General features: G+C 44.5%; 1 long non-coding RNA gene across 2 annotated transcripts in view; it reads right to left on the reverse strand.

The window, feature by feature from the left end:
- Positions 1–1,852: 1,852 nt before the first annotated feature.
- The window catches only part of LOC308085501, an 87,820-nt gene continuing 74,672 nt past the window's right edge, over positions 1,853–15,000 (reverse strand). For both annotated transcript variants that reach the window (XR_013933178.1, XR_013933179.1), the window contains exon 4: positions 1,853–1,929. This is a non-coding gene — a long non-coding RNA (uncharacterized lncRNA). The remainder of the gene's footprint in view (positions 1,930–15,000) is intronic.

Raw genomic sequence — 15,000 nt, forward strand, 5'->3', positions numbered from 1 at the left:
TGTCTTAGGAATGCCACAAAAACAAAAATAAATCCATGAAATCAAGGCTTCATGGGGTGTGTAATTGATAGAAAATAAGTCATTTTTTGGGTGAACTCCTCCTTTAAGTATTACAATGTGTATTACCATCCACACATATATAGTGTGCAGTGCATGGGTCCCAAACAATGGGTAACGCCTCAATATAATTTGATATATATATATATATATATATATATATATATATATATATATATATATATATATATATATATATATATATTGTTTGGGACCCATGCACTGCTCTAAGCCCCTCACACTCAGTGTGGTAGGCAGGCACACTGAGCCTGGGTGACCATAAAAACACAATAGCCTTCATTTAGCTCTCCCTGCACCTCTTCTCCTTCTGTTCCGCACGCTCTGGCTTTCTCTCCCTCTCTCTCTCTCTCTCTCTCTCTGTACGTGTCCCTCTATCTCCACTTCTCTTGCTTTCTCCCTTTCTCTCTCCCTTCCTCTCTCTCTCACTCTCCCTCTCTCTCTCTCTCTCTTGCTACATGCTCTATTCTTCTTTTTTTATTTTATTTTTTATTTTTTTTCCGGTACTATGAATAAATTTAGTCTGTCCCGGACATGAAAATGTCAAATACCTAAAATACACCTAGGCTAAATAGCGTATTAATTTTTAATGCCCGCTCATCCTATGCTGCTATTCTCATATCAGGCCTGTCTGCCAACAGCTGTTGCAGCCTCTCCGGCTGGGAATTTATCATCCATCTAGCTAAAGGAGGGGCAAGGGAGAGAGGAGAGAGAGAGAGAGAGAGAGAGAGAGAGAGAGAGAGAGAGAGAGAGAGAAAGAGAGAGGGTACGGGGTAGACATTGCTCAGGAGACAAGAAATAAGGGAGGGACAGATCAGTCGTGTTTTCATGGATCTCTACCTCTCTTTTATATCGCTACCCGCACCACGCAACTTTTTCGCTCCTCCGTTTGATATACGAGTAGGATTCAATTACACTAATGCCAAACATAAATTGTTCAAGATTCCCCTGTATTCCTCCTTTTTCTCCCCCCCCCTCCCCTCCCCAGCCCTGGGTTCTATCATCGGCTCCTCATACATAAAAGAGAAATAAGGAGCGTGGTGGTGTCATTGGAATGTGGAGGTAGTGACATTGGGGAGTGTTGCACAGGAAGGTGGGATGAGGCTCAGAAATGTGCCAGTGTGTGTACTGATACTGAATGCCACCCATGTGTGTGTTTTTAGGTGGCATGTGGCGGATGATTATCATAGATTATCACAATGCAGATTGTAACAAGTTCTGTCTGCACACACACGCGCGCGCACGCACGCCACATTAGCTGCATGCGTGTGCCTCTCTCTCTCTCTGTGTGTGTGTGTGTGTGTGTGTGTGTGTGTGTGTGTGTGTGTGTGTGTGTGTGTGTGTGTGTGTGTGTGTGTGTGTGTGTGTGTGTGTGTTTGTTTGTGTGTGCGAGTGCGTGTGCAGAGCCTTTGGGGATAAGAATAAATGGTGAGTGAATGACAAACAGTTGGCGAGTGGAGTGCGGGGGTGCATGTCTGCATGTTTCCGTGCCGTGCGTGCATATGTAGTGTACATCTGTGTGTACGCACAGTGTGTGTGTGTGTGTGTGTGTGTGTGTGTGTGTGTGTGTGTGTGTGTGTGTGTGTGTGTGTGTGTGTGTGTGTGTGTGTGTGTGTGTGTGTGTGTGTGTGTGTGTGTGTGTGTGTGCGTGTGTGTGTCTAAATGTTTCAAGCGGAGGACGGGTATGCCTTTGGAGCTCAGGGGTAAGTGATTATTGATTGTGAGTAGATGTGTGATTGTGTTTGTGTTCAGTGGGTTCTTACCTTAACACACTAAAGGCATACTGGATTGTAGCCTGTCTGTTAGGACTGTCACCAACAGCGCCGGATGACTACTGCTCACTGGGGCGGCCACCTAGAAGGACCGGGGTGTGGGGTGGGGTGGGGTGGGGAGAGGAGAACAGTGGCGGTTAGAATAGCTTTTCAACAGGTTTTCAAAGTGTGGGCTAAAGACGTCAGGGGGGGCGCCAAGCGGCCCAATTGGAAAATTATTATTCTGCCAGTGGAACACCTTTCAACCTGGTGTCTCTATTTTGGGCATGTCATTATTGTCATTTTATTTTTCATTTAAATAAATAAAAAACATAAAAGTAAAAAATCAAAAAATAGTTAAAAAAGCGGATTTAACTTTTCTTTTTTTAAACCTATTTCACAATAGGGGGGCCCCAGCCAGAGGCTATGGCTATTTGGTGGTCCTTGGCATGGAAAGGTTTGAGAACCCTTGGGTAAGAAGATTGGCCATAAAATTCACACAAAGATTCATACAGGCCAGCAGTGATATGGGGATAGATGACAGAGGAAAGAGAGGCAGGAGAGAAGGAGGAAAGAAAGTGGAGGAGAGAGGAGGGAATACAGGGGGGGGGGCAGAGGAGAGGCTGATGTCAAGAGAGAGAGATAGGAAAAAAAAAACGTAACAAATTCAGCGAGGTACGCGCCGGGCGACGCGGCAGCAGAGGTCAAGGGAACGAAGCCGAAAAAGGTTAAAGATGAAATCAAAGCCGGCGCGCTGCGCTGCCCGGAGGCACAGCTGAAAATCTATCCTGCCAGGCAAGGCCACCGCTGACACGCGGCAGACAAGAAGCTAAATACTGCACGCCACTCGGGGATCTTTCATTTTCAGCCGATCAATAAGGGCTTATATTTATCAGGGCCTCCGAGCCGCTGCCACGTCTGACAACCTCCACTTCATTTTCGCACTCCTCCTCCTCCTCTTCCTCACTAAATCGAGACCCATCGACCATGAAAAGGGGGCCGAGACCCTGGATTTACTATTAACCGCCCCCCACTCCACCCCACCTTACCCCCACCCTCCCTTCATGTCCCTGCCTTGATACAGCGCACATACCGTACATGCTTGTCCAAATTGTGCACGCACACATGCACACACAGGCACACACAGGCACACACGCGCACACACACACACACACACACACACACACACACACACACACACACACACACACACACACACACACACACACACACACACACACACACACACACACACACACACACACACACACACACACACATAGTAACTAGTACACGCATGGCCTCAAGACTCCGTTGTGTTAAAGGGTGCTGTATGACTCCCGTTCCTTTAAGGAAACATGCCTTGTCATTATGGCCTTGGCACAGACACTGGCAACCCCTTATGCCTTTTGTCCTTCAAGCTGTCCATTCCACTAAACACACACACACACACACACACACACACACACACACACACACACACACACACGTATGCATACCAATTTGGCACATTTCCCTTCTCCAACATTTGAGAAGAACAAAAACTAAAACCACTGAATCCTAAATCGCCGCCGTAAAATCTGACGAGCGTTAAGGGTTGTCGGAGGACAGAGTTTAAGATTCCGAGTTAAAATAACTGGCTGTCTAATCATCTGCACAACAGTATTTGCTGTGAGGCATTCTAAATAGATTATCGCTAGTCCATCTGTGTCATCATTGATTTATAAGGCATTAAGCTGCTTGGGGAAGAGATAGGGCCTCGCCTTCTCTGCTGTTAAAGGGGCTCTTGTCAAAATCAGGGGCACAGCCATTTGAACAGCCATGCTGCCAGTCTGCCTCCCCTTTAATCGCCTGGCGAGAGAGGAAGTGAAAATAGGACGGGCGTATCCGGTTTTACGGAAGGGAACTATGAATCCAGATTTTGTGCATCTCTTTTTTGTTTTGTTTGGTGATACAAAGAAACTGGGAGGAGGGGAGGAAGTATGGGGGGGAATACACAGAGAAACAAACAGGGTGCACAAACACACAGGCGCACGCACAAACACAAATGCACACGTATGCACAAACACACATGCTAACGCACGTGCACACGCATGCACATACACACAGACACACACACACATGCGTGCGCACACACATGCACAGCAAAAAAAAAAACAAGGGACATCATTAACATATGAATGCTATATGCAAATGGTAGGGAGAGAGCAGATGTTGTTGCATTTAATTGACCTATATGTGAATTGCATCCAAACCTTTCACTGTGTTGCTAGTTCCACTGAGTACAGTTTAGCTTTCTGCTAGCACTCAACACACCAGCCGTCTGAACGGAGCAACTAGACCTTAGCAATGTTTAAACACAAAAAGGATAGAACTCTGAGAATAGAATAGAATAGAATAGAATAGAATAGAATAGAATAGAATCTAGCACAACATAATAGAATCGAGTAGACTACAGCAGAATAGAGATACTGTACAGCTAATACTGCAGAGCAGAGCAATAATTACAAGCAGTCAAATATAGAGAAAATCCATAAATAGCATATGGTAATCTTCCCCCTTTGCCATATTCAGTGTCCCTTCTTGATGACATCATTAATGAAACTGATCAGTGCATTGGACATTGGTCTCAGTATTTCTGCTCAGTAACAGGTTAGCCAGAAGTGCAGGGTACAGTATGGATAGAAATCCATTTCAGTTGTCTACCCAGATATTGAGTCTTCCCTCCTACCCCTCATCTATCATTCTCTCTCCCATTAGCTTCTCACTTGTTTTGAGAGAGAGAGAAAGAGAGAGAGAGAGAGAGAGAGAGAGAGAGAGAGAGAGGGGAGAAAGTCACGCATCTTACACTGAAATGTTTGCTTGGGTGAGCCATGAGAAACACAGATGCTATTTTAATCTGGGCCTCTCTGCCTTTCCTTTCTTCCTTCCCTCTCTCCCTCCCTCCCTCCCTCATTCTCTCTCTCTATCCCTCTCTTCCTATCGCCCCCTCCTTCTCTCATGCTCGGGAATGTCATTAAATTGTATTAAATAGCCTTTTGTCCAGGGGGCAAGGACCACCCGATATATGATAATACATTAAGGCCCCGGTGCAGCAACCACTGAGCCGAGACCATCTTAAGGCACAAGCATGGAGCACAGTTGTGTGTGCGTGTGCACGCGTGCATGTGTGCGTGTGCACGTGTGCATGCGAGTGTGTGTGTGTGCACATGCACGCGTGTGTACATGCACGCTAAAGATGTGGTGGCGAGACAGAAAAAAATGGGGAATAGAGGATGAAGACAGAGTGATGGAGAGTGTGAGAGAGAGAAAGAATGAGGGAGAGAGAGAAAGAGAGAGAGAGAGAGAGAGAGAGAGAGAGAGAGAGAGAGAGAGAGAGAGAGAGAGAGAGAGAGAGAGAGAGAGAGGATTGTGGTAGAGTGGTGTGCCTGCGTGAGCATGTGGCTCCCTAACAACTGTGACACATACTAATAGAAACATACCTAATAAATTACAAGCTTTCAGGGTCTGGCAAGCTGACATTTTCTCTGTGAGCAGGACAATTTCATATCTGCGGTGCGAGGGGGGACCAAATTGCATCACACGGAGATGCCAGCGGATTAGCATAAAAATTAACACTTAAATTTCAGCTTATTGTCAACCCCACTCCTGCACCGGCTGCCTCACAACAATCAATTCCTCTTATAAATCTGATTAGATTCCATGACGCTTATTATCCCAGTCATGTCTGTCTACCCCCACTATACTGACACAGTCGAAGCACCCGTTTCCGTCCTCCATCGCCTGGGCAATTTCTTCAAATGGAATTAAGAAGATAAATCTATAGGTGTGTTATTTCTTGCACACAACATGTCCTTAGCTTTGCCGTAAGCTCTTTCTTTTGTATTTGTAAGTTTTCTTAATTTCTATGTTCACATGATTTCATCACTCTTGCATTCATAGTGAAGCAATTTTGAAATCACTAAAGATTGTAAAGATAGAAAGTGGTGTGCATTATAGAAATATAGCTGTTTGGGAGATTTACACAACTACCTCAACAAGCCTTTTCTTTTTCTTTGCGTCAAATCTAGTCTGTTGATTATTATGTCTTTCGATGAGGACTCCCAGGATTCATTTTGACCGCATTTATGAATATAATTTAGGTATTTTCATAATACTGTCAATATGGTTATATGTTTCTCTCTCATTTATGAACCCCACCCCCCACCCCTTTGCACAAAATGAACTCCACTGAACCTAATCCATCCTCAGAATGCACAGCCATCACCAATGCTTTATGTTTACAGAGACAGGAACGTTGCAGAGAGACAGAGGGGGGAAAAAACATCTATCTCATCTTGGAGATCTCTCGATGCTGTCGCAATGAAATATTTGTCAATAATGCTTTCTGTTGAGGCATTGCACAAGTACGTACAGTGCTAAAAGCACGGCCCGCGCGTTGGGTGGCTTTGGTAAGGCTCTTGATTGTTTAGACAAATGGCATTTCATCGCATCCAGATGTCTTTAAGCTGCGCTCAACCACCGTCGCTGCTCTCCAAGGCGCAGGCAGAATGTATACAAACAACTCCCCCTAACTGCATTCCTTATCTAGGCCCTCCGGCGTCACTAAGCTCGTCACCAGGCCTGGAGTGCGGCCCATGTTAAGGTAAGTCAAAGTTTAATATTTAGATTTCACCGTGCTGCTATCCAGACTGAAAATCTGGCTGTAAATTACTAGCAGAGTGTTGCACTGAGGCGGGCCACGAGCCCAGTGAGCTTACAAACAAAAACACTTTTAAACCGAACCACTGAATAAAGCCACCGAGTGTTTTATTCAGATATGCAGCTTTTGCCGCGGAAGTGTACTTTTTGTTTATTTTATTTTATCGTTGGTTTTTTTTTTCAGTATAAAGGAATAAAAGCTATTTCGGGGTGGGGGGGCGGGGGGGCATTAAAGATATACATAGAAAAATATTCATCCCCCTCTGTGTAAAGTGTAAGCCTATTGTCATCCGTACCGCTCAGAGGACATGGAGACAGGCCTGAGGTGTGCCCTGGCTGAGGCAGGCATTACAACACTGGTACAAAAGACCCTTACTACAGACGCCTACAGAGTTGAAAGAGAGAGAGAGAGAGAGAGAGAGAGAGAGAGAGAGAGAGAGAGAGAGAACAAGACAGAATGAGAGAGAGGGGGAAGGAAAGAATCGCCTGATGTCCTAAGTGGATAACAACAGCTCCTGCTATGCAGCAGCGGAGGCGCGGAATAATTTAAACCAGCTACCTCTCCTCCGCGCCTCTTCCCTAACACCCCCCCCACCAAAAAAAAAAGAAGGAAAAAAGAAAAAAAAGGCCACCCCTCTATTCTTATGTTAACACGGCTAAAGGGGAGTGGGCCACCCAGCAGCAGAAAGAAGAAACTTAAGTCCATGCTTCAGGAAAAATAATCCATTTCTCTCTCCTCCTTCCTCCCCTCCCTCGCTCTAATGTAACTTTACTCACACACACACGCACGCACGCACGCACGCACGCACGCACGCACGCACGCACACACACACACACACACACACACACACACACACACACACACACACACACACACACACACACACACACACACACACACACACACACACACACACACACACACACACAGAGGGGAACACGGAGACAGGGAGAAAGAGCGAAAGGGAGTCAGAGCTGTGGCAACACCAATAGGTTTACTGTGCCTTTAAAGCATATTACTTTTCACACAGAGTTTGAAGAATAATAAACCGGGTGCTTAACTGGGCTATTTTCCCTCTCGGTTAATGCCACGCAATGGTAGGGCGGGGGGGCAGGGGGCAGGGGCAGGGGGGCGAGAAGAATGTGAAAGTCTTTAAATGCAGAGTAAACACTGCTTTCTTTGTTGATTGTAGACTTCTGTTGTGTTTTTTCTTCGTGAATCTCACAATTTTTTCCCTCATCTCCCTCCATCTCTCTCTCTTTCTCTCTCTCTCTCTCTCTCCCTCCATATCAGAGGGCCGGCTGTTGTGTTTGGTCTCCAAACAGCACATCTGAGGTACACACACCTCGCTGACATTTTATAGGTTCAAATCCCCGAGAATGGGAGAGCGAGTCATATTTTATACCGGCGGTTTATTTTAACGGCCGCTTGTAATTAACGCAGCATGTCCTATCTCCCAGCCATCTATGCCAAGGCCTTTATTTAAACAACTTTATTGTGAAATGTTTGCGTTCTCAGCGTTCGGCCGGGGCCCACACACAGAATATTATTTCATACTTCAAGAGAGTGGTGTGTATGTGTGTGCATGCACGGGTGCACGTGTGTGTGTATGTGTATGTGTGTATGTGTGCACTTTTGGAAGAGTTTACGCTCTGAGCGGTTATTGTTTTTGATTACGGCAAGAGTTTTTAAAATGAATCAAGCACACTAACTACGCACATACGCACACATCTGCACACACGCACAAACAGACACACGTTGGAATTGAGTGTTGAAGTCGAACCTGTTTACAGAACGGGGGTGCGAACCTGAGGCCTTTGGCCTGGGCCAAATGTACATTCTCCACATGATTTATGGGAGTAAGATCACACTATTTATGTCTAAATGAGAGCACTTGTTTAACGCCGCTGCTTGGGGGCTTCTTTTTGGAGTATGTGTTTGTGTTCATACGCACTTTAATGGAATTTGATGGGGAGATTGAGTGTTTACACTTGGTCAAAATGACCCAGAGTTAACACCGCACTCTGCAGATGCAGAGTTACTGGCAGGCTACGGGCAAAGCAGAAATTATCAGCTCATACTGTACTGTATCAAAACCCCATGTCGATGCGCGCTATAACGCTGCCTGCATTTCCAAAGTTTGATCAATACAATTGAAAGTCAGCGGAGCCCTTCTTTTCATGAATTTATCATAGAGCATCAAATGAAAAGTTACATTCTACAGCCTCATTTACTCTGGGGCATTATTTGATATCTTGGTCACCAGGGAGCCACACTTATAGAGCTGTGTTGTGTAGTTGGATAGCATGGCATTCCCAGGTTACACCAGCAACATGAATGCATTTGTAACGTTTTTAATCTGTGTCAGTGTGTTAGGACCACAATGAATTCAAGTCCCCAGGACTTTTTTTGTGTTATCCTTTTAGCTTTAATGTCTTACTGTACCATGTGCTGTTTATATTTCTGACTAATAAAGTATTCAATCAATCTATCAAAAGTCCCTCTACTTATACGTCAGATGTTTTGTTTTGTTTTGTTTTTTTCTGACTGTTTGAAACTCCAGCTTTGGATATTAAATGCAAGACACATTTCAAGTAAGTGATCACTGACTTAAAAGCATACCTGATCTCCTCCTGAAGTTTTAGGTCGGACTTGTTACGCAGACAAAGATATGTTTTCTTAAAATGAGATTCCTGAATCATTTAAATGAGTATAACAAACAATCATTACAAGTGCACCAAAATGTATAGATAAAACAATAGGCCTATGTGCTATGATATTATACATAATGTACTAACACTTTCTGAGGCAACTTCATGACTAATAATAATCATCACCATACTAATGATCTGTTTCGTAAGAGTCGCATCAGACTCTCATTCTCACTTATGAAGATTACAATAAAGGATTGGTGCATCACCTTTCTATCACACTCATATTTTCCTTCAAAAGCGTTACAGTGCAATGTAAATAAAGTGTTACCACACCTGCAGTGGATGAGATCATGAATTATTTTCTTGGGGTTGATATACTCTTGAAATGCCATAACTTTATAAAACTTGCAATAATGCAAAAAAAGAGAAAAGAAATATTTTACAGCAGAAAACCTGTCAGACCAATATACTACTATATATACTCATATATTTAGTGGACAGCCACTGTCCACTAAATATATGAGTGCTGGGGAAAAAAAGGCTGCAGAGGTTCAAATGCTCTCCACATTTCAAAGATGACCAATGCCTCATTTCACCTGACGGGACGGGTAATGAGAAATAAGTCATGGTCCACTTTACTCTACTGTTGCAAAATACAAACCAGATTTGTTTTTTGTACCTACAGTACCATTATAGTGTCTTAGTCTTTGTTCTGTCTTTGGGAAAATATGACATAAAGAAATGTTAATACCAATTGTCTGTGATCTAAAGTTAGATCAACTGTTAACAAGAGTTGGTTTGAACTCATTTGTGTTTGACCTTATCATCAAGTCCAGAAGAGTCAGTATTGGATTCAGTATATTTAAAGGTTATGGTTGATGTTCAGCTAACCCCTTTATTTAAAAAAAGGTTTTGATGACTAATACTCAAATACAAATACTATTAGTTGAGTCCATTCTTTTTCTGAATACAGCTGCAAATGGAGGTGCCTGGTGGCTCAGCTAGTGAACAGACAAGTATGAAAGGAGGACCCAAGTTGGAATCCGACTCCCATGTCTCTACTCTCTCTGCTATCTGAAATAAAGCATAAAATGCCCAAAATACATCTTAAAGAAAAAAAAAATAAGATGCAAATATTTTCCCAGATTTTCCTTGTTTTCCTTATTGAGCACCAGCATATAGGCCCGAGGTGCACATCAATTTATCGACCATAGCAACTAACATGGAAAGCTGTTTGTGCATTTTGATTTTACACTAAAACAGTAGACTAATTATAACTAGTAATGTAAAATCAAATAGGGAATGTTCAGGCAGTGTTAAGACTACAGTAGTATTAACTGGGATTCATCTGTTGAATAGCTTGCTTAAAGAATTTAAAGGTTTGGCCAGTGGCTGTTGGTTCGACAAGGGTCTTGTTAAACGTATGGCCTCATTGAGTTCGACCCAGTCTCAGACAACATTTACAATGTGGCAGATGATTTATGTCACGGATCTAGACCGTTCTAAGCAGATCAGATATGAAACACACAAAGGCTAAAGAGGAATTGTATCGATTGTATTAGTTTGTTATTTCACGAGACACGTTATCTCGTTGAAAGGACCCGTTTCTGACGTTGTCAATCCAATTCTGTTGAATGCTTTAGCCACTGCTACTGTAGCTTTCCTCAGTGACCACATAGAAATTAGTGAAGATAGCTTTACCACATGAACCCTAGCATCCTTATTCTGGGCATATCATAAGGTGAATATTCTGCGAAAATAGGTGATGGGTGAGGACATTTGGCAAGAAAAGCCAGTCCTCAGGTAGCAGACCCCTAGGGGACACCAGTCAACGAAATATAGGGTTTAAGTGGTTAAAATGAAAGGGGAAAAACCCCACAAGTGCTTTCCCCTAAACAGCAAATGTGTGTTCAATGGATAAATGAAAAAAATAAGATTTTTTATTTATTTTTTATTTTTTTGGGCGGCTTTGCTTTGTCAACTTTGACTTAGTAGGTACAGTATATTGGGGAGATGGAATCTTTTACCACTGCTGCCTAAAAAACAAATTTAAAGAAAAGGTGTGCAATGTGTTCATTGGTGATATCATAATGTGAAACGCATATGCAAAAACATTCCAATTTCCCCCTATGGGTAAAAGTGAGGAGGAGGATGAATCTGCTAAACCATTTGAACCGGACAGAAAGCGACAAGCTCACACCGTATATTTACCTCAAAGTTGATGGAGCGTCATGTGTATACAGTAGCTGCAAGAGAGTTAATGGTACGGAGTAAAAATCGTCAGTGTTACTTTATCGATAGGTAACTCTGAGCTTGTACAAGTGTAACCGAATGAACCCGTAGCCTACGGGTCCATTCGGATAAATTCGGATACATTTGCACACGCTCAGAGTTAAATAAACACAAAGGATTTTTACTCCACGCTGTGATGTGACTGTACGGCGCTACACGGCCACGCTAGCATATCAACACTGACCACCGTCTCATTCTCCGTCCCTTCTTACCAGTGGTGTAAAGTAACTTTTTACTCAAGTACTGTACTTAAGCTCACAATGCGTAGCGACGCAGCATTGATACTTTTACTTAAGTAAAACATTTGAGTACTTTTTCCACCACTGCTTCTTACCCTCCCCTTCCTCAACTCCCTCCCTCCCCTCCCTCTACCTCTCTCTCTCTCTCTCTCCCTCCCTCCCTCCTTCGCTCCTCAGCAGGTTGTGGTGTCTGAGGCGATAGTGCGCTCGTAGTGGAGGTGTAGACACTTCTTTAGCTTGGCGGAGGCCAAACAGATCGAACACTGGGGAGCACCTGGCTGCCGGCCGCCCGCGCATTAAGCACTCTCCTCCCCACAACCCCCCCCCCCCCCCACTTCCTCTCTTGTCCGCCCCCCCCCCTCCGCTGCTCTCTCCTCTCCTCTCCTCACTGTCTCTCCTCTCTTCTCCTTTACTATATATATGTTCTCCTCCCCCACCCTCCGGTCTCCTCTCTCGGACCCAGACAGCTGACGGCGATGAAATCGGAACCACTATACGTCCAGGTCATGTCCCTGGACCACATGAATACAGGCAAACACACACATTAAGCAGATGGACTACGATGGCATTTAGTATCCACATTCATACATCGACACACGTGCATATGCTAGTATGCCCACAAGTATGGGTGGATAGACACACATTTGTTGCCTGCACACGCGCACACACGTGCGAGCACACAATAAATAAACATGAACACAAAAGAACGCACACACATACACAGCAAAATCCTCAGTGTTAATTTCACTCAAGAGTCTCTTTGGAGTTGAAGGTGCTGTAAGTGATATTTCTTTTTGTGGTTAAAACAAAAAGTGTTGTGTTTGTTTGTTTGTTTTTAGCTCTACATTCTGATAGTATTGCTATAAATTGGTTGTTCAGTAACACAGGTCTCCCTGTCTCTCCAGCCTTTTAGTAAACAGGGAAAAAAAAGGGGGGGGGGGGAACAGCTGGCTTACAAATTTCAGCCAATGAGAGAACCCTACGATCATTTATCAACCTGTGCTCAAGTTCCAATTTTGTCTCCTCATTTATTTGTTTAATCATATCTGGTATCCTGTATGAGTTCTCTCTCATGATTGGATGAAATTGGTATCTTGACCTGACATTTTATTTTGTATTTACTAAAGAGCTGCACACACACACACACACACACACACACACACACACACACACACACACACACACACACACACACACACACACACACACACACACACACACACACACACACACACACACACACACACACACACACACACTCCCAAGTGCACTCAAGCCCAACAAGTAGCTGTAGTGGCCATGCACCAGAACTCTATCGATCGTACCTGGCTCCGCCAAACTCTCTTCTGTGTCATTCAAACCCTCTCAATATTTAATCACCAGCTCCAACATCAGAACAAGCCTCTGTGCTGTCAGACACACACACACACACACACACACACACACACACACACACACACACACACACACACACACACACACACACACACACACACACGAAAGCATGCATGTTAACATACACATGTGAGCACACACAGAGGGGCATACACATAAAAGAGTTTTTTCACAGACATATGCTTATCACCTATACGCTTACACCCCCTCTCTCTCTCTCTCACTCACACACACACACACACACACACACACACACACACACACACACACACACACACACACACACACACACACACACACACACACACACACACACACACACACACACACACACACAAACACACACATCCATACACCCACTGAACACATCCAAACGGCCGAACACACCTGCCGTACATTTCCCTTCACACAAACACACTCAGCCACATCCACTGTATTTCATCCGACTACAATACACAATCAGGGATGGCTCTGCCTATGCCAGACAACAAATAAAACACAGGCAAATAAAAGCCCTACATGCATACAGATTGAGTCCACCTCCATCCAAACACATGAATTAACAGAGTTAGAGAGAGCCCCCCCCAACACACACACACACGCGCACGCACGCACGCACACACACACACACACACACACACACACACACACACACACACACACACACACACACACACACACACACACACACACACACACACACACACACACACACACACACACACACACACACACACACACACACACACACAGAGGCAGAGGCAGAGGCATATAAAACCCCTGTCTTATCATCAGCTCTTGTCCTCTGCCCAGCCCCAGACTACAGCCGGCTTTGACCTTGGGCACCGCCATATTCATTACATCATTAAGTTACCTCTTCATTAACTTTTCATTGTTTATGGAGGAGGCATCGGAGTGGGGAGGAGAAGGGGGGGAGAGGGGGAGGAGAAGGGGGGAGAGGGGGAGGAGAAGGGAGATGGTGGGCACTTTTTTTTATTTAAAAAGGGGGAAAAAATGTGTTTGTGTGTGTGTGGGGGGGGGGGGGGGGGGGGGGTTGCGACTCGGCTGCTGGGTCCTGCCCTCCCCTACCCGCATGCACGCACGCACGCACGCGCGCGCGCACACACACACACACACACACACACACACACACACACACACACACACACACAAATATAGTGCTCTTTCTTTATTTCCGTTTACGTCAGATAATATAATATAGACTGATTAGATTCCGTTTCATTTTCTACTAGGAGATTGGTGTGCCTCAGCTCTGATCCTCAGCATATTTGTGAGCGTAGGCCTGGTAGTCACCAGGCACTGTTTTGCCTCCATGCCACGCTGGCTGTCTGTCATTAGCGATGCATCGCCCCGACCGCAGGCACAGATTGTGTTTTTAAAAAAGTTCTGGCCAGCTACCATCTAGCATCGCCGGCCAATTATAAATGGCAAATCACAATACGACACCCCACAACCCCCCGCCTCCCCTCTTCTTCTCCTCCTCCTCTCTCTCTCTCTCTCTTTCTCTCTCTCTCTCTCTCTCTCTCTCTCTCGCTGCACAACCTGGCTGGACTCCACAGCTTCTCTTGAATAATGTGTGGAGATGGCCCTTTGTGTTAGGATCTGCTCCACACTTGTTAGTTCACACCTTTGAGCTGAGAGAGCTTACACACAGACACACACAGTAGTCAGTTTGGTTACATTTGCACACGCTCTGAGTTACAAATGGACAAGTTAACACAGAGGATTTTACTGTGTAGAGAGAGGCCCGTTACACTTTATTACCTTGTGCTCTCTTGTGCTCTCTTTTGCTAAATTGCAGAAGTGCAATTTTGAAAATGTAATTCTTGGTGATCTGCAGAAGTGGCATTAGCTTGTGGTAGAACTCCAAT

The sequence above is a fragment of the Gymnoscopelus braueri genome (genome assembly GCF_963280865.1).
Source record: "Gymnoscopelus braueri genome assembly, chromosome: 1".
Classification (NCBI taxonomy): Eukaryota; Metazoa; Chordata; class Actinopteri; order Myctophiformes; family Myctophidae; genus Gymnoscopelus; species Gymnoscopelus braueri.